At 39.1% G+C, this 19,043-nt stretch overlaps 1 protein-coding gene across 3 annotated transcripts in view; it reads left to right on the forward strand.

Moving 5' to 3' along the window:
* Window positions 1-749: 749 nt before the first annotated feature.
* The window catches only part of ARHGAP5 (Rho GTPase activating protein 5), a 119,023-nt gene continuing 100,729 nt past the window's right edge, over window positions 750-19,043 (forward strand). Inside the window, exons 1-5 of one of the 3 annotated variants that reach the window (XM_046942483.1) lie at window positions 750-950; window positions 1,312-1,372; window positions 2,383-2,491; window positions 8,949-9,077; window positions 10,322-16,452. The gene's annotated coding sequence lies outside the window, so the exon portion shown is untranslated. The remainder of the gene's footprint in view (window positions 951-1,311; window positions 1,373-2,382; window positions 2,492-8,948; window positions 9,078-10,321; window positions 16,453-19,043) is intronic. The other 2 variants (XM_046942482.1, XM_040702166.2) reach the window with 2 other exon arrangements.

A 19,043-nucleotide genomic window follows, 5' to 3' on the forward strand; every position in this document is an offset into this window, starting at 1 on the left:
TTCTCATAGTCCCAAATTATGGAGCAGTTTCAAATATTACATAATTTTTTAATCAGGATTTCTCTCACCAGACACCCACAAGTCCTTCCAGAGAGAATAAGACTGTCGTGGCCACGGAGGTTCTGCCAGCCTTGATTCTTCATGCCTGGAAACCCTGGACTCCTCACACCCTGCCCAGGCCCAGGCCCCCACGTCAGCTCCCCCACAGAGGCTGCAGCAAGGCTGCGCTTCATTTCCACATAGCCCTGCCCAGCCATGAGTCCTGCTGATCCAAGCCAACCTACAGACTCATGACCTGGCTTGCCCTGGCCTGGCCCAGCTCCTAGGGAGGTGCCTGGTGCCCCCAGTTGCCTGGCTCCTGGCAGGATGGGCCCTTACTGCCAGGCCTGCCCTGACGGATCCCCATGGAGAGCTCCCGCCACTTCCTGGTGCTTTGGCCATAGGGAGCAAGCAGGCCCAAGTGTTCCTGACAGGAGCAAAGGGCGGGAAAGGCACCTGTAGAACCTCTGTTTCTGTGGCTTCATAGAGGATGATAAATGCAGGCAGAAGAAAAGAGAAGAAAGCTTCAGTATTGCTTACAAAGGAACAAGGCAGTGATTTTTTTTTTTTTTTTGTCTGAAGTACAGCTGAAAGCAGGTATATTGTGAGTGGACTTTAGCATTAGACAGGGGTAACGTGAACCCTGTACAAGTACTGATAAACATTAAGCTAGTCCTAGGCATCCTATCTTGGGTGGCCTTTGCCTCCATGACATAAGGCAGCTACAGACTCATGAAGACCGTAACATCCATAAGAATTTCCAGAGATATCCCCTGAGTCACACAGGTTGGCTCTCAAAGATGGAGCAGGAGGAGCTGTTTGTCACCATGCACATGGCAGCATGCAATCAGAGCCAAAGGGGTGTTCTGCCTGTATGTCTTCTGTGTGCAAGCAACCAGCCAGAGATTGAGGTATGTGGGTCTTGTGGTCTATCAGTCTCTCATTGCAACCTTCTAGGAAAATGTGTTTGACATTGTGATTAATTACAAACGTGGTGATATGCTGCTTGCACTTACATCTGGCTTCTCACACCACTGTCTTCTCTCCTGCCTCTCATAGCTTCCTGGTCTGGGCCCTCTCCAGCTAAATTCAGTCTGATGTCTGGTTCATTCCTGTCTTCCTAAAGGCCAGTGGCTACCCAACACCTAGCTACTGCTTCCTCACCTTTGCAGTGCTCCCAGTACAGTTTACAAGCGTCTCTGAACATAACACAACCTAAGACATGAAAATTTTGTCTAAAAAATTGCTCTGTTGTTCCTAAATTTGGCATAGGTAGTCCGCTAAGCCCAAGGACAGGGTGACTGTGAAGATATTGGTGTTTTTAGAGTCCTAGGTAAGCCTTGATAGCAAAGTGAATTGGTGATGGCTTGGGTCTGCTTAATTCTCTCCCTGCACCACAAACTGTTTACGGCCTATTTGCATTCTGTTAGCTGCAGGTGTAACAAATTTACTTTAAATTCCCTCTCTCTGGCTGCTAATGGAAATACTCAGTAGGAGTAGACCCAGGCAGCTACCTGTAGATCTTACTACCCAATCTTTCTATCTTTAATTTTGGTGGTGAGATTCTGATGTTTTTGAGTATGTACTTTGTTTCTAGCTAGTTCTGCAGCCATCATCAAATAGTTTCATCTCAACTGTATTTCCCCAGTCTGTTTGTGATGTTGTGTGAGAGTGTCAAAAGCCTTAATAAGTCATGAAAAATGATGTGTACTTATTCTTTTCTATCTATAATGTCTGTCTCTTTGTCAGAGAAGGAAATTACAATAGTTTGACGTGACTTGTTCTTGGCAAATCCATTATTGGCTTTTACTTATCACTCTTCCACCCCCTCCTCTCTCTCTCTCTCCTTTTTTTTTTTTTTTTTTTTTTAACCCTTAGACATAGTTTATTTGGTCCAGTATTTTTCTGATAAAAGAGTTTTCACTCCTGAAGCTTTCTGTGATTTTTTTTTCTTAGTCACGTCAGTTAGCTTAGTAAAATTCATTCTCTCTCCATATTAACCTTTTCTGGTTTATATTTCTATACTCTCTGAGCTACTAAACTGCTGCTGCTTTTCCCCATAAATTAAAATTACACGGGCTGGTCTGAAATTTTTTCGCTTATCTATCCATCTCTTTTAAAGAAAAGCACAATACTGCTCTGTTTTCCTTGTTGGTTTTTTTTTTTTCATTCTTTCTTCTTTTTGGTCCTCACTGCTTGCTATCCATGAGCTCCAAGAGATAACGAACTGTTAATGCTCCTGTCATTGTTTCACCTACATCTTTAAGTACCACATGATGAAATCAGCCTGGCCAGTGAACTGAAAATGTCTTAACAACTATAATGTTCCTTTCTCTCTTCTAGGCAGAAGTATTAACCCATGAGTTGTTGTACTACTAGTGTTAGCAAACTGACTGCAGCCAGAGGAATTAGATGCTTTGACCTCTTTCACATCTTCTACTGACAACTCTCTGTGAGTGACAAACCAATTCTTTCCTTGCACTTCTTTTTATTAATAACCTATTTATAGAAATATATTGTTGTTGCCATGGATGTTATCCTCAACAAAATAAAAGCACTTGTTCAGTGCTTTTCTGATTTAGTCCCTGTCTTTGTTTTATGTCTGCTCTTCTGTGTCCTATTTTCCACATTTAGTCTGTTCACTTCTTATGTTGAGAGTAATGAAGAGATTTTGGTATAGAGATAAGTATGTGGAGATGACTGTCACCTTGTATTTAAATATTCTGAACATTTCATAAATACATGAAATGCACATCTGAATTGCTACATGTTTTTATATTTATGCGAGTGGGCACAAGTTTGGTGAAACTAGAATTATGGAAAGTGCTCCTGAGTCATGTGTGATCTTTACAATGAAGCAGTTATTTTTTGCAGCAGAAAATGGCCAACTTTGTTACATGCTGTTATTTTGGATTGATTATGTGATTTATAGTTTGAAAGTAGCTCTAGGAGCTGAGATGAGGCAGCAACAAATTCTCTTGGCTTACAAGAAAGCTGCAAGATAAACTTTGAGGTGTCTTTTATCTTTCAGATTGTTTGTATCAGCCCTCATTTTTTTTTCTGTCATGTGTCTCTGTCTCACATTTCCACTTTTCTTTCTTCATCTGTCTTGTGATGTTGGAAAAGTTGAAGTCCATGCACAGGCTGGAGAGCCCAGCATGCAATAGATAAAGGTAGCAAATGGCAGGGAGTTTGCAGGTGCTCCCAGCTTCAGTGCCTTCTAACAGGCTAAGGATGAGGTTACTGTGGTGGAACTGGGATCACTGGTTGAGCTTTCTTGTTGCCAGAGAGCTGCCTTAGTGATAAGGGCTTATGCTATTATTCTAAACATTTTTACTCAAATCAGGAGCACAGGATTGTGTGTAGTGCCTGAATCCGGGATGCCTGCACTAATCTTAGGGAAGCAAGTGATAGGAGCTTGGCAGTTCAGTCCTGATCTTGTTGTTTACCTTTATTCTAAATCTCTACAGGTAACTAACTTTTGAACTCTACCACCATTACAAGAAGGATCAGAGATCATTTGCCTGTGAATACATATACGTTCTGATTTCCGTTTGAAATATATGATCCACAATGAAACTGTTTTCATTTGGGTCGCTTGACTGAAATCTGAAAATCTGATGTCTGATGAGGGGATGAATACAGCATTATCCATCTTTCTTTCCCTTCTGGTCTGTGACCTACTGAATAACTTCTGAGATGTGTTATATGGCTTGTGCTGACATATGAGGCGCGTCCCAGTGAAGAAGCTTTCTGTGTTTGCTGATAAAAGAGTATGTTGAGGCAGACTCGGTGCTAACTATCAAGTTTAGTTCGTGATGTTTTGTGCTACTTGCTTTTGCCTTGCATGCCAATAATCAGGTTCCAGAAAGCCAGATTTTGTGTGCTTTTCCTTTTTGGGAGAAATTCTTGTAATCTCAGTTATGATGATTCTGGTGATTCCATCATGGGACGTGGCTGTCTAGATTCTAAAAGGTGAGAGATGGTAAATGTGTGGCATATGTAAATTTCACATCTGGGAAAGGACATAGTCTCTTCCTGAGGTTGAACGTGGGAATGTTAAAAGAACGATGACCTAAAAACAGCACGACCTCTTTGCCTTGTACTGCTGGTGATGAATCTGGAGGAATATCCTGAGTCTCAGTTTTCCTTCCCTAAATAAAAACTGTGTCATTTGGCAGTGTCACTTTCTAACAGGTTGGTGTGATGACAGAAACATTGAGGGCAGAATTTGTACTCTCATCTTTTATTAGCAATACATCCAGATCTGAAGCCACTCATACAGGACCAGATACCTTGGCTTACCTCTTCCTGGATGGAGTGCTGTGAAGTGGATCACATTGCAATAGTGTTTTTGAGTAGTGTTGAGTAGAATTTTCTCAAAGAGCAAAAGATGTGTAATATTTTGAGTTTATCTATCCATTTTTTTTCTCTTCTTTTATCATATTTTCTCTTAAGATTTTCCTCTTTAAGATAAGGACATGTCTTCCATCTATGTCTCTGAATCTTGATTGTGAGCAACATGCAATTAACTAGCAACAGCAGTGTTCATTAAGAACTTTGCAGGTGAGCTAGTCTGCCATTTTTCAGACATTTTGTCTCCTTCCTTTCACAGTGACTCAGCAGACAAAATCACCATGAGTACTATGATCTATTCAAACTAAATGGTTATTTTGCCACACTTGAACAAGCATAAGCTGTTTAGAAATTTCTAATACCTTTGTTTTTAAGTAATTCTTTCCAATAACTCACTGGAAAATTTCCACTCTGCATATGTTAAAATTGTGCATGTCAAAATCATCTGCTTGTGTTGTGCCCTCCAATCTTACTATGGAAGTATTACTATTAATTACAAAGCTGTATAATTTAAATGGATATAAATCCAAGATTTTGGTAACCTTTTAAACTATGAATCTTTTCCTTCTTGGATTACAATAGAAATAACTTCTGAGGAAAAAAAAAAGTGAGTCTTATTGAAGAAAAAATGAAGTACACAGAAATACCAAATAGTAAAGTATCTGTGCTTTTCAAATAAAACTTGACACAAGTCTCTTTTGAAATGTACTCTGACCAACGTATTCATGCACTGCATGAGACTTCTGCAACAGAAAAAGTACACAAACAGCGTTTGTTATCCATATTTTAGATTCATGTAGCTTTGGAATTCACCCCAATCTGCTATCACATAAAACTATTGCTAAAAAAAAATAAAAATCACTAGAGCCATTATTGCATTTTCATGTATCTGGCACAAGGGTTGAAGAAGTACAGACACAATATAATGCATTTTCTAATCAGTAGTGGGATGAGTGCATCTCTTTATCAGCCTTTGTAATTGCTATTTCACTAAGTGTCCCTAAACCTCTGCAGCATCTTATACAGAACCAAGAAAATCATTTCTCTAATTTAAGCAAAATGAATTTGAGTTTTCATTCCGCTTGCTAGCTATATGAAACTACTTCTGTAGCATCATTTCTACCTCTAGATTTTTGCTTATAAGTCCTCTAAGGGTCACGTCCCTAGGCTGAGATAGCAGTCATAAAGCCAAACTTGAAGCTCCTCAATAAATTTGAATTAATTTCTGAGTCCTTGTTTTTTCTCTAGTGTGTATTTGATTAAAAACTAAGATGGTGCTGTTGACAAGATTAGAGCTTCAATTTCAAGACAAAACATGGACAGTTGCCCTCTTGTGACTCTGGTACATTAAGTCTTCAAGACTGGACAGGTCTTATATTGATGATATCCCTCATAAGAAAACTAGGAAAACTAGCCAGAATTTTATTCATGCCACCCTAAGTAGCACTAAATAGAAATATTTGCATGAGAATAAGAGCACAGACATAAGGGGGAAAAGTGGCAGAATAACAGTCCAAAAGAAATACTTCTTTTCATGGAGATGAGATATCAGCTTGGGACTCTGAACCAAAATCATTTTCAAATGCAGAATTCCGCAAAATTCGAGAAGGAGATTAAGCACACAAATGGATTTCAAGTGCGTTGTTATTATAATGCTTGTAAAGGATAGGACATTCAGTCTTTGTGGATTTGGAACAGTCTTTACAGTTTGGATGAAAATCTTAACCTTTTCTTTACCTGTCAGAATGCTAGCTGTTTAATCTGAGCTAATCTTCTAAACATTCTCTGTAGCGTCATGAGAAAAGGAAAGACAAGAAACTGTTTCTTTGATGTTTTAAGGCTCTGGTTCTGCAATGAACTCTATATTTATCTGCACCAGACCAATACTTCATCAGGTGCAGACAGCAAAAGCTCCACTGATCACGCAGGGCTTAGATAACTAATGCCATCGGTGACTGAGGATCAGTGCATTCAGTACTGTGGGCCAGAGCAGGTACAGAATCAAACCAGACAAAGCTCCTTTAGGACTGGGACATGAATATGATCTATGGTGATTACTTTTCTAATATCATCTGTCTAGACAGATGAGTATGTTCTCGTTAGCTGATGAGTTGTGTTAATGGCATTGATAGGAATGTCTTCAGACAACCATTTACTTCCTCTGAGAACTGCATTTATGATGTTCCATGAAGACTGTACACAATTCAATAGATGCTGAAAAGCTTCTGACTGTTTTTCATAGTCTCGATGCTTTATTTTAAATAGCATGTCACTTACAAGCATCCCAAAGACAGATAGCTTTCCCTGCTAGCTTGCAGTCACTCTGCAATTATATGGAACAGACGTTGAAATGATGATGGTGGCGTCTCGCTGCTACACTTTGGTGCTGCTATGATCTAATGTATTTCAGCAACAAGCAATTCCCTCTACATTTGTATTCATCAGATGTTGACATTAACACATTGTCACTTCTAGCAGCTATACTCATTTTTTTCAAACATGAAAAATCATTTTTAATCCAGAAAAAAAGTGCCCCTATACTGCTGTAACTGTAAAGGTGGAAGTTAACCTATGCAAAGGCACAGTGATGCCTTACCATTTAAAACCTTACTCGGAGCATTAAGATATGTATATAGATATTTATGGAGACAAGTGTCCTGGGCCAAGGATGCAGTATGCAGTGCCTGTGTTATTCTCTGCTTCTCTGTCAACCTGCAGCTAATGTTCACGCTGACATTGGTTTACTTAATTGATGATGGCTTAAAAACACCTGTTGAGGTTCTGGCCATCTTTGGTCACACTGAAAAAAAGAATGAAAAAAATACACCTAACAAATTTAACTCACAGATAGCATTGCGTCAATGCTACTGAAAAAAATCTCCATGATGTTCCAGTCATCCCTAAATATGTTGCATCTCCCTGGGGGACATGTGCTTGTTTGTTTCACTGCAGTATCACTTATCCTTAGAGAAGTTCGCAGATCACAGCATATTCTGTATCTTCTTTCTTATCTATGTGATATAAAGTCTGTCAGGCTGGTTATTGTAATAGAACAAAGCACAAAGCTCTAGAAGACAACAACAACAAAAAAGGTATTTGTTTGGTTTTCATCCCTGTCGTTGTAAATCAAGAAGTCAAAGAAATATTCAATATCCATCAGACTAAAAAGATGAGTAACAGAGGGAATTTTCTAGAGGTGATTTGGATATTTGTACACATGGAAGAACCTGAAAAAGCATGGACAGTTTGCACTACCTATCTATTTATTTCTCTTTACATATTCAGTTTACAAACACTGAAAATTTCATTTTGCATAGAAAGTTCTTTCCACACTTCCTTCTGGTTGAAGATTTCATTTCTTGTACATTTCTAAAAATACACAGAACGATTAAAAAAAAATCTAGATGCTGCAATTTACCACCATGCTGGGACTTCCTCTGCATATGCTCAATGTTTTAAAACTGCATCAGCAATGAAAACCACACACGCAGCATTTATTACTGGTCTGCACTAACTCTTCAGTCACCAGGCAAAAATAACTGCCAGAGTTTTTCCCCTTTTTTAGCTTGTACCAAGCTTGCACCTTTGTGTACTGTACATAGCTGAACAGTCTTCAAGATCAAAGCCCCATGACTGAGCACAATCTTGTTCCTGGCATGTCATGCCAGGCCCTTTTCTGTGTGAGTGCTTTGATGCAGCAGCAGCAGTCAGGAAATATAACAAACCAAGAACAAACCGAGAGAGGAAGGAGGCAATACAATGCTTTCTCATGTCTCTAGGCTTCTGCATTAAAGATAATTTGAGCGAACCTCCTTGGTCTGGTTAAGTTTATCTTCGTTATCTTTGTTTTCCGTAGTTGCTGTTTCTATCAGACATGCCTGGAGACCTAATTCTCATGTTTCTTGTAAATACCAGTGGAAACATAAAGGTTTCAGGCTAACAAGAGACTATATCCATCCATTTCCAGAGTAGAAAGGACAGCATATTCATCAATTCACCCAAATTTGCACCTGGCCATCAGAAAATCAAAATGTTCTGCATGATATTATGCAAAACCACCAATTTGGGAGGTTTGTGAGAGCTATGAAAACACTGTACATCCCTTCTGTGGAGCTCTTATTTGCTCTGGAGTAATTGTCCTCAGTGGCTGATGCTCAGATCTGAAACTCCTAAGGGGACTCTCATATGGCTCTGTTCTGCCAGAAGAGGCCGTGACTCAGGTCTGTGAGTAAGGATCACAAATAAGACAATTCAGAAGAAACTCATGGAGTTGTGAAAAGAAAATCTGTTATGTGAATGGGAAAAAAAAAACAAAACAAAGCCCTTACTGAAAACCCCAGGAATTCAGTAATGCCAAAGTAAACATAAAAAACCATGCCACTTTTGTAGTAAATGAGAAGTGATACAAGAAAATACAAAGAGAATCATTTCTATTTTATGAGCAGCTTGTGGAGGGAGCTAGACTTCTCCTTTTTTCCTCCTGAGAAATTGCTGTTGGTGTAGAACTGCTAACACTCAGCTGATGGTTACGCTAAAATACCATGTTTCCACAGATGCTATCTTTTCACCTCAAAGATGGGGCAGGTCTGTGGAGGAAGTCTTCTCAGTCTCCTCTCCGTAGAGAAGATGGAGATGAGCAAGAGAGGAAGACTTTTCATTGGCGCTAGACAACAGGCCCAAAGGTAAAATCTGTGAATCTATTTGTGCAGCTGCAGCAATAGCTGCTGAGATGGTAAAGAAATACAGGAGAACGTCAGGTTTCACAGTAGTACTGTAAGCTAAGCTCCTGGGCCCAGCTGCAACCCGGAGTGTTGTGGGGTATATGCTGGCAGCCTTTTGGCTGCAGACAGCTGAGCCCCAGGAAATTAAGGAGTACAGGAGTTTCATAGCTTATGCCTTTGGCCTGCCAAGCACATTTTTCTGTCTAACTTCTGAAGGTGAATAGGTGTTAAAAACAGAAGAAGAATACCTTGATATTAAGTGGATTTATGATCGCTTTGTGCTGTTAGCCTTTACCTAGAGGAAAGTCTTATTGATTTACAAAAAAAAAATTGCATAAACTGAGATTTTAGGAATGAATAAGGATAAGGATTAATATAGGTTTTCTGTGTTTATTTATGGCAACACTCTTAGTGTTAGTTATATCACTTTTAGTGACAAGATATGAACAGTTAAAGTGAGTTTACTCTACGAAAACAAACACCAGATTACATTTCAAGGGGCATATACTAAGGAAAAGGCTAAGAAACTGCTAGTCTACTTACAGTTTTCTTCAGTACTTGCTTCTAATGGCCTGCCCCTATAGATCTGCCAGCTGGTAACCAGTGAGGCTGACAGCCAGTAGGGAATACTGAGATTTTCTTGCTTAACTGAACTGATGCTTTCTTTACCTTATAATGAGTTGCTGTAAACAGCTGATTTTATACACTTAGGCTCCCATCTGACTTACTGTAAACGCCTGTTTTTGTTTCCTTCCTGTCTCTTATTTATTTAGGCTGTTTTCTACAATTGTTTAAGATGTCTTTGCTTAATTAGTAGATTAATGAGCACGTTATAAAGAGCCTATGAACATACTGCTTACATTTCTTTATAATTCTGCCCGCCTGGTCGCCCACGATCTAGAAAGCATTATGCAACTGGAGCAATGGGGAGAGTTCTATAGCATAGTTGCTTACTTCCATTTTGTCATCTTCATGGTTATCAGTAAAAATACTTTTGATTTCTCTTTTGCTACACTAGCAGTAAAAAACACCTCTGAAAAACAGACCATGTTAATGGGTGTGTGGGCAATGCCAAGCTTCTATTTTGCTTTTGTTATATTGATGTGACTTCTATGTTGTCATATCAACAAGAATAAGTGTTGATAGCAGGTGAGTAGAGGTTTGGTTAAATTCCACCAGTGACTGTAATGTTTGTACTTTTACAGGTGTTGCCTGCAGTAATTTAATTTAACCCCCCCATCTGCTTTTGAGCTTCAATTATTGGCTGCTATCACCTGTGTAGAAAGGCTGGAATTCACTCAAATAATGTTAAGGGGATCCAAGTACCATACATCTACTATACTTTCAGATGAAGCTTTCTCCCACTTTGACACGCCAGTTCAACTACAGACCCAACAGCAGGACTTAGTATCTGCATCAATATTTAGCAAAGAAAAAGGAAAAGCTCAAAAAACAAAACAAAAAACCCCACCAAACAAAACCAAACAAAAAACCAGAACAACCAGAATGCCATAATATGTTGCCACTAGATGATCTAAACCAGAAAAACTGCTACACATGGTGTGTTCTCTATTAGCAGTTCATACTGTGTGATTTTTAAGGTACTATATTTTCAGTGTTAACTATTAGTAGGTCATTAGTAGCTCATCCTTCAACAGATCTCATTAACTATTTCCTAAGTTTCTAATTAGTAACCACACTAATAAATTGGTTAAAGATTCTATGATATGATTCTATGAATCAGTTCATTTCAAACCTTAGGACACTTCTAGACAATAATCTAAATAATACCCACTCTACATGGATTATCCTTAAAAGTCTTCATCCTGTACTATGAAAATTCAGGAGAGTTTTCCCCACTGTGTTTCATGAAAACAGGATGAAACGTTATCCTGCCCATAGTTCAGTCAGCGTCAAAACTGGCAGACTCTGCCTTCATTGCAAGAATGTAATTGTCAACAATTTAACATCTGAGAAAGCTGAACAGGGAAATACCATGTTCTCCACTGCTATAAATAATAATAAAAAGCAGTAAAAGTTATTTTTTCTTAGGTTATCCAAAAAACCGAAACTTTCTTAAAATATTTTAATTAGAAGAAACACTCACAAATGCATTTTGGCTAAAGATTAAAAACATGTAGTATAAACACTTTTCAAAATTGTCTACACATTTGCCCAATATATATACTCATTATTTTTTATTGACTTGGATTAAGTGTAATTTGTTGTGTAAATATGACATGATTTGTGAACTGAAAACAAGACTATTTTCCTAGGGACAGCACTCTTATGCACCACTGAGTAGGTAAGACTTGCATTCTTTTTTTTTTTTTTTCCTTTATAAACATGATTCTGTTTAGATAACTATTTATATTTTGGTTTGAATTCTTTATATTTAAAATAGCAATGAAGGCATATTTAATGAAAGAATAGTATACACAATGATGTAGTACTCACAAATGCAATAGAGACTTTTGCTAATCTCCTAGACAAGAGCTTGTCTTTCAGTTAAGGGCAAAGATAAGGAAGGTAAATCCAAAGCTCTGTTCCAGATTGCTTTACCTGTCCATTTTTCTTTTTCCATTCTCTTTCTATGTACAGTAAGTGAGGGAAAGAACAGTGAGAAACATGGCAGTCTTTTGTTAGTAAGTATGTGTACACGATCTCTGTCAAGTTGCATTTCCGTTACCTCGGGGATGCAACAGTCCTTGTGCCAAAGTATTGAATGTGAACATTAAAGTAAAGTTGTTAACTTGATAAGTCTGAACTGATGAGTTACATTAGCAGTCAATGTTTCTCTATCTCAACTGCATAAGATACGATGGAGATAGCAAAAATTGATGCTAAAACCCATTTTCCATATGAGGGAATGAACATATCACATGTAACTCAGTAGGATCTCTGGGAACTCTGCCTCCTGGAACTGTGGCCATCTAGCTCAGAAATGGTTGGAATTAAATATGTAACAAAAGTGAGGAGCAGCAAAGACTACATGCAAAAAATGTCCATTTCCTCAATGAATTGTTTCAGTGTCATGATCAGCACTGGAATGTGTTAACTGCACAAGCTGTAATAGAAACAAGAGAAATTTCTTTTTTTAGTGGCGTGCACAGCTGCCAAACTTTTTATCGCATCACAGACATTCCCCACGAGTTGTGTATATCCTGCATGCTTGTGCTTTCTTATCATTGAACACTGCAGCCTGTATTGCACTACATACCGCTCAGCTGCTTCCCTTTCATAAAGGCTCATTTATCATGTGTTCTGGCTTGTGCAAGGGTCTTTTAGTTGCTGCCCGATGTGAACCTGCTCTTCATAACTTCTCAGTATAGTCAGTCTCATTTGTTCTTAAAGAGTTCATTAATTACACTTAATCATGCTTTTTAGCTGGGACAAACATGTGATTCCCCTGATCATATATCTTTGTTTGGTGTTCTCTACAAAAGCCATACTCTAACAGAAAAAGGTCCACATTCCCCTTCGTCAGTTATACTATCACATTTCTTCTCTCCAATCCCTTCCCAAAGCTGTATATTCTAAAATTTTTCTGAATGTATTTTCTGAAAGCATCTGGACTTGGGTCATCCTGCTTTCTCAGGCATTGTCCTCTTTCTCTTGGCTTCATTTTCCTAATACACCCTAAGTAATGCAAGGTAAAGTGTATGCTTTGACAGTAATGAAATATGAGCATGTAGAATTATATACTTACTCTGTATATTTTTTAAACGCATGTATACAAAATGTAGAATAGTGTTCTTTCCTCTTATGCTTGTACATCGGTGAGGAATGGTGAGCTGGGCAAATGGGCCAGGGTTCTCTGGGAAAGGACAGACTTCGTTCTAATGTTCTCATTTTCTCAAAGAATTTATATGTTGTACTGCAGTTATGCAGTACCTAAATAATGCTTTGCACCAAACCTGAAGGAGAATATTCAAAGGCAGAATCCAAGTTTCTCCTTCAGGTGCACTTATGTTGTTTTACCTATTAATACTCATCTAAGAGATCAGCCAGAGATAAAATGAAGCACATGCTGAGGCTCATTTTTGTTCACTGATGCAAAAAGCTTGTTTTTCAGGACTAGGGGTCCATCCCTTGGCATGCATTGCCTACAGCTTTACTTTTCTGGTGCACTTTGTTTTGCTTTCTATTCTTACACTCTATCACGCTTTCCTGGAACCTTTTGCCTGAAGACCTTTCCCTTCTGGACTTTGCTTCTGCCCTCCCCACAGTAACAGCATGTCAAGATCTGCCAGCTCCTTTTCTAAGAATGTAATGTTCTTGGGAGCAGACAGAAATGTAATTGGCAGTGGTGTTTAATGGATATATCCGTCTTTCCACCAGTCAAGGGTAACAGCCTGCAACAATGTGGCCTACAAAAAAACCTGGAAGTTGCTTTGCAAAATCAGTAATGCACAAGTAGCTGCTCATGCTTCTCCATCTAGCTTCTGCTCCATTTCTAAAACCATGAGTACTCATCTGTTAGTGTTTCTCTGGCACATCTTATGTCTCCATATAATCTTTCCTGCCATTTTCTCCAGCAACACTCACCAGAGGTCTCTTAGGCCATTAGGACAAGTTGAGGTGGATGAGATCTCCCTTGTTTTATTCACACTCTGCATTCTTTGAAGAAATCTCTGAGTATCTCTTTTCATAAGGGAAAACTTATTCAGCAAACAGCAGGTAGCTGTAAGCCTACTTCAGTAGTGTACATTCCTTGCCTCCAGCTTAGAGAGTTAGCTCAGTAAAGTCTGAAATGTGAAATTCAATATAATTTGAATACCTAAACCCATTATGATTCCCTTAAAATCCTAACCTTCACTTGTGATATATTGTAATCTTTTATGCTAATTAATCACTTGGACAAGGGCCTTCTAAAGACATTACTGTAGGAAACCTAAGAAGCTCAGTCTCTATATCTGGGATTAGGGCTGTGACAGAGCCTTTTAAAGCCTCTATCCATCCTTGTTGTCTTTTGAAAAACATTGTCTGAGTAACACATGGTTAAAACAGCAACCCAAGCCCAGAGCTACGCTTCTGTTTCAAAACCTTAGGGGCACACTGCAAAGACTGCGGGTACATCAGAGCTGTCTTGTATCCTTAAAATCTCAGCTACTAGTCCCTGTTTTGAGCTGAAGAGCAAAGCAGGTTTATTGGGTTAGTGCTCCTAGCCCTTTTCAGTGCAAAGTCAAACAGGTTAGGTTAAACTATACTGGGAGTTGATTAACTTGATTGTAAAATACATTAAGAGTTTCATGCTTTCATATTCTGCTTCTCATCACATGAAAGCAGCAGGAATTTGCTGTTGGGAGCAGCTGTGACATATTTATTTCTTAAACTGCTACAGCTGTTTCCCGGGGAAACTGAGGAGCTTGGCACTGACACCCCTGTACTTTTCCATTCATCCAGTCTTTGAAGAGGAAGGTCAGACTCTTAATAAGCCTCTAGACCTCTGAGGGCTGAAGGACTTCCTTGCCCATTCCAGGAAAAGCATCCTGGCCTAAGCAAATGGATGTGCTGTGTGGATGAACAACAGGTGTAGTGTTAGGCTCTGGTCTCTGTTCCAGGTCTTAAATACCACTGTGCAAGCCAGAATTGCTTCTGGCTTAAGTCACTTGACATTAATTCTTCTTGCCCTATCTCAATGACAAAGACTTAGCAGTTTTTTGTTAAAACCGGCTCTGGGCAATGAGCACATTTGTACTCTGTGCAAATACCAGGAAAATTATGGAGCTGGCCCCTAGAATAATTGCAGCCATCACCACAAAAGAACGATGGCTGTTGTAGTGTTGCAGAGGTCTGCTCATAAACCAGTGCAGCAATCATGAGCAGGTCCACATCTTTAATATGTAAGGCTTATTCTTAAAATCTGTGCTCAGTATAGATTGCACAGAAGATTTGCTGCACTGAGATGCCTGTAGCTCCCTGAGAACTCCACAGGGAGTGGGAAATGGGGCAGCATGGTGACAATTAGGCAGGACACTGGTAAAGTTGGCACAACAGCTCTATATGTACAACAGTAGAATATCTTAAGTTTGTTACTATCTTTGCATCTGAATGATTGATTCTCTCTGTCACCTCTTCTAACCCAAGAGAAGCAAAACAATCCAGAGGAGACTGAATTACTGAGCATTTATTGGAAATAAGAGTGAAGCTAATAATTACTTCAAGCTCAGCTTAGGAGTAAATAGCAGTAATCAGATGAAATGGGGATAGAATTGAGCCCCGTGCCTCTAAAAGGACAATATGAAAAGAATAACTGGCATTATATCATCATCATAATCAAGTTGAGTGAGTGTACATTATCTCTCACACTGGTGTTAATAAGAAGTGAAATCTTTTCTTCTGAATGTAGATTAACTAACAAGTAAATCCCATGCATTAGTAATAGTGGAAACACTTTGTTTAAGCTAAAGCAATCAGAAATTGTAGCTCTCTGCCACCCATCCTCATGAAGGAGCTCAGCAGCAAAGGATTTTTCAGCCAGTGTGGAGCAAGGCTGCATGCTGGGCAGATTGCAGCATCATCCAGCCCTCCAGCAACATTCACAGACTGACACAGCAGCCTGCTGTCCATGCAGCTCTCCCAAGGCTTGGCAAGACTACCAGTGTCAATGCAATGCAATGCACTGCAAAAAACAAAAAAAAAACCAAAAAAAAACCCAAACAAACAAACAAAAAAAACCCACCCAACAACAACAACAAAAAACAACAAAAAAGCCCAGCAAGTAGTTCTGTGCAGTCACTTGAGAAGTGCGGGTTACAGTAGCAGTGAAGGCAGAGCTTTTCAGGAGAAGCTGCAAGTATTTGAGCCCACAGGGGTGTAAATCTCCCTCTAGTCAGTGTCTGCTCTAACAGCTTTGGGACAGCAGCCAGCTGGATATTGCAGAGCTGAACTCCTGTCAGGGCCTGGGTGCTAGGCCTCTCTCCAAAGCCTGGCAATTAAACCAGGAAAACATTCAGCTGGGGGATAATTTAAAACTTTAAGTGTAGTACTAACCAGAACAGGAAATGCCATCATTTAACAGGATTGGTAATGGCCAGTCACTGCTGTTTGCCCTACAATGAAGGGAGAAGCACAGAACAAAGTTAATGCTATGAATAAATCTCTTCCTCTGTTGAATCTAGATTCAGTTTTGCAGATATTTTACTGAGTAAAGAAAGAGAAAGAAAGAAGCCTCTTCCCCATCCCCCATATAGATGGTTGCTCATCTGATGAGCACATGTGGGAACTCACTGAGCTCTCCTGCAGGGTGCTGCTAGCCAACCATTGAAAAGATTGCCACCTGCTAGTTATCTGACCCAGGAGGTGCACTGCTTGAAGCAAGGACAGGACAGAGGTAGGATGTATTTGGTAAATAATTTCTGTCATGACATGTCAGCCTGAAGGTGTGCAGTAGAGATGGGCTATGTTCACTGAAGTGAAAAACTGAAGAAACTGCCCATGGCTATTGCTTGTTTTTGTTGAGTTTGCAATGCACTGTTTCTTCTGGTTTGTGAAGAAGTATGGAGTGATTGTAAAGTGTCAGTAAGTGTGTAGTCTGAGAAAGATCTCTTTACTTCTGCTTTTAACATTGCTTTGCTATGTATGAATACTGATTTCCCTAAGGGAGCAAAAACTGCAGCCCAGGTCTTCCCTGGATGTGTTCTTACTGAAGATATTATACTGTACTTTTATGCTCTTTGGTCTAATGAATATTTAAGTGTCTTGTCCATACTCTGTGTCATTCAATCTCCTCTAGCAGCAGGAAGTTGTGGTACTAAATGGCCAGAGAAGGCTTGAGGAAGAAGTTAGTGTGGGTAGTATCAATGTACAAATGTACAGAAGCTACTCCTACTTTTGCAGAATAGTTTTTTTCTCCCTCTGCTTTCTCTTCTCTCCTCAGTCTACTGTTTTGGCAGAATTTGATGTGTGGGGTGTTTGGTGGAAGGAACATGGAAAAGAAAGGAAAAGCCCTTGCTGCCCTACATTACTGACTGCTCACCTACGCTTGGCAAGGCCTTAAGGGTGGGGGCCTGCCACACTCTGAGTGGTGTTATGCTTGGTTTTTCAGCACAGGAGTGATGTGACATAGGCACTGATGTTTAGAAGAGCATGCAACTGTGAATGTTGATGAGAGTCTAGAAGACAGCAGTGCAGTCTATGAGTTCTAGTCTTTGTGGCTGTGTTTCCTGCTAGAAACATTAGGTTGTTCCATGCTCTGTCAACCAGTGTCTGTGAATGCCATTCTGAAGCATCTATTTCTGTCTGTAAAGCAGATGAAACTGTGGGCTCAGGACCAGGACTCACTAGGCAGCCAGGTCTCTATGCCTATGTTAAGCCTTACAGTGTTGCACCTACTTTGCCTTTAGGAATTAAACCCTTAGGTATTTCTTCTATATGGTAATGTTTACAATCCTGCAAGTGCAGTGAACTCATGTCTCAGCATCTATAGTTAAATAGTGCTTTTAATTTGTTTGAATCCCTCTACAAGGACTTACCTGTTTGAGAACTCGTCAATAAGGCTAGCACGGTGACTGCTGCATGTTTCTAATCCTTTAACCATTCGTTTATAAACAACAGTTGGATCTATGGTGTGCAAATTAGTCAGTAATAGGAGAAATTAACAAAAGGCACATGAAAGAGTATTCAATTTTAACTCTTTATTTTTCAGGTTCTAAGAAAATAATCAGAAATCTGTGTTTTTCAGAAATCTGCATGGTTTAGTATTTGTTGCCAAATCCTTAGCATTCTTTCTACAAAGACTTGTGATGGGCAGCTGCCAGAGTCCAAGTCAGAGAGACTGGGGTGAGACAAAACCATCAATTCCATATTTGGGGATATCTTGAAAGAAAAAATCTCATAACTGTAATTTAACATCACTAACATGATTTTAGTTTGAAAGCAGTCCATTTGTATACATGATTTTCATTTGTATGCTTTCATTTGTACAGCTCACTGGACATGCATAGTTAAGGCCTAACCCTGTTTTCAAGGCTACTTGAAGCATAGATTTGAGTGCCTTCTCTCATACAGTCCCTACCTGTATGTCTATCCAAAGTGAAGACTCTGGTCATTTAACACATAGGTAGGACTACACTGTTTGATATCAGTAGTGTGTATAAACTTCAGTTAAATTAGATTAAATTGTCATTTATACATATGTTCTTCTGTCATATTTTGGAACTATGAAGTTATTTCTAGAATTTAGTAATATGCACATAAATATCATCCTGAGGGGATTTAATAATAGAAGCCATTGTTTATCAAAGATATCTTGATTTTGTTTGATACCTATTCAGAATACCAAGTTTTAATACCTATAAGCATTGTCTCTGCGGGAACATGCCTCAGAGCACGTTCCAAAAAAGTGCAGGCTAAAAAAACCTCCTTAGTAGTAAACTGAAAATAATAGCTTATAATATTCTTCAGTGAGATTCTGTACATGTACTAAATGTTGCTACATGCTTTTATGTTATTTTTCTAGAATGGTGTAGTGTTTTTATATGATTGTTTAGACAGATGTTCTTCCTTTTTTGTACAAGAACTGTTTGCTCTTTTGAGGCTTAGAGATATTCTTTCTGAATTGACATCTGGTCTCTCTGTGGCAGGATGTCTGCAGGTAGAATTGCTGTGGAAATGCATCTGTTAGGTAAATTAAGTACACAGAGTTTTAGATTTGTGGCAAACAATGCATTTATAAAAGCACAAATCCTAACCTGTATTAAATGTCCCTTCTAGTGAGTGTGAGAATTTAGGGACTTTTAAGATCAGATTTTCTCTTAGATGTTTCTGCTACATCTTGGATAGATTAATCTGATTGTTAACACTGCAGTTCTTGAGATTCTGAATGATTACACAGCAATTTTTCTCTGAGAGACTCAAGTCACAGACTACGTGGAGAATTCCTAAACAAGAAGGAGCAGTATCAGAGAGACTGCTCTCTCCGTG

Source organism: Gallus gallus, chromosome 5 (genome assembly GCF_016699485.2).
Source record: "Gallus gallus isolate bGalGal1 chromosome 5, bGalGal1.mat.broiler.GRCg7b, whole genome shotgun sequence".
NCBI classification, from domain to species: Eukaryota; Metazoa; Chordata; class Aves; order Galliformes; family Phasianidae; genus Gallus; species Gallus gallus.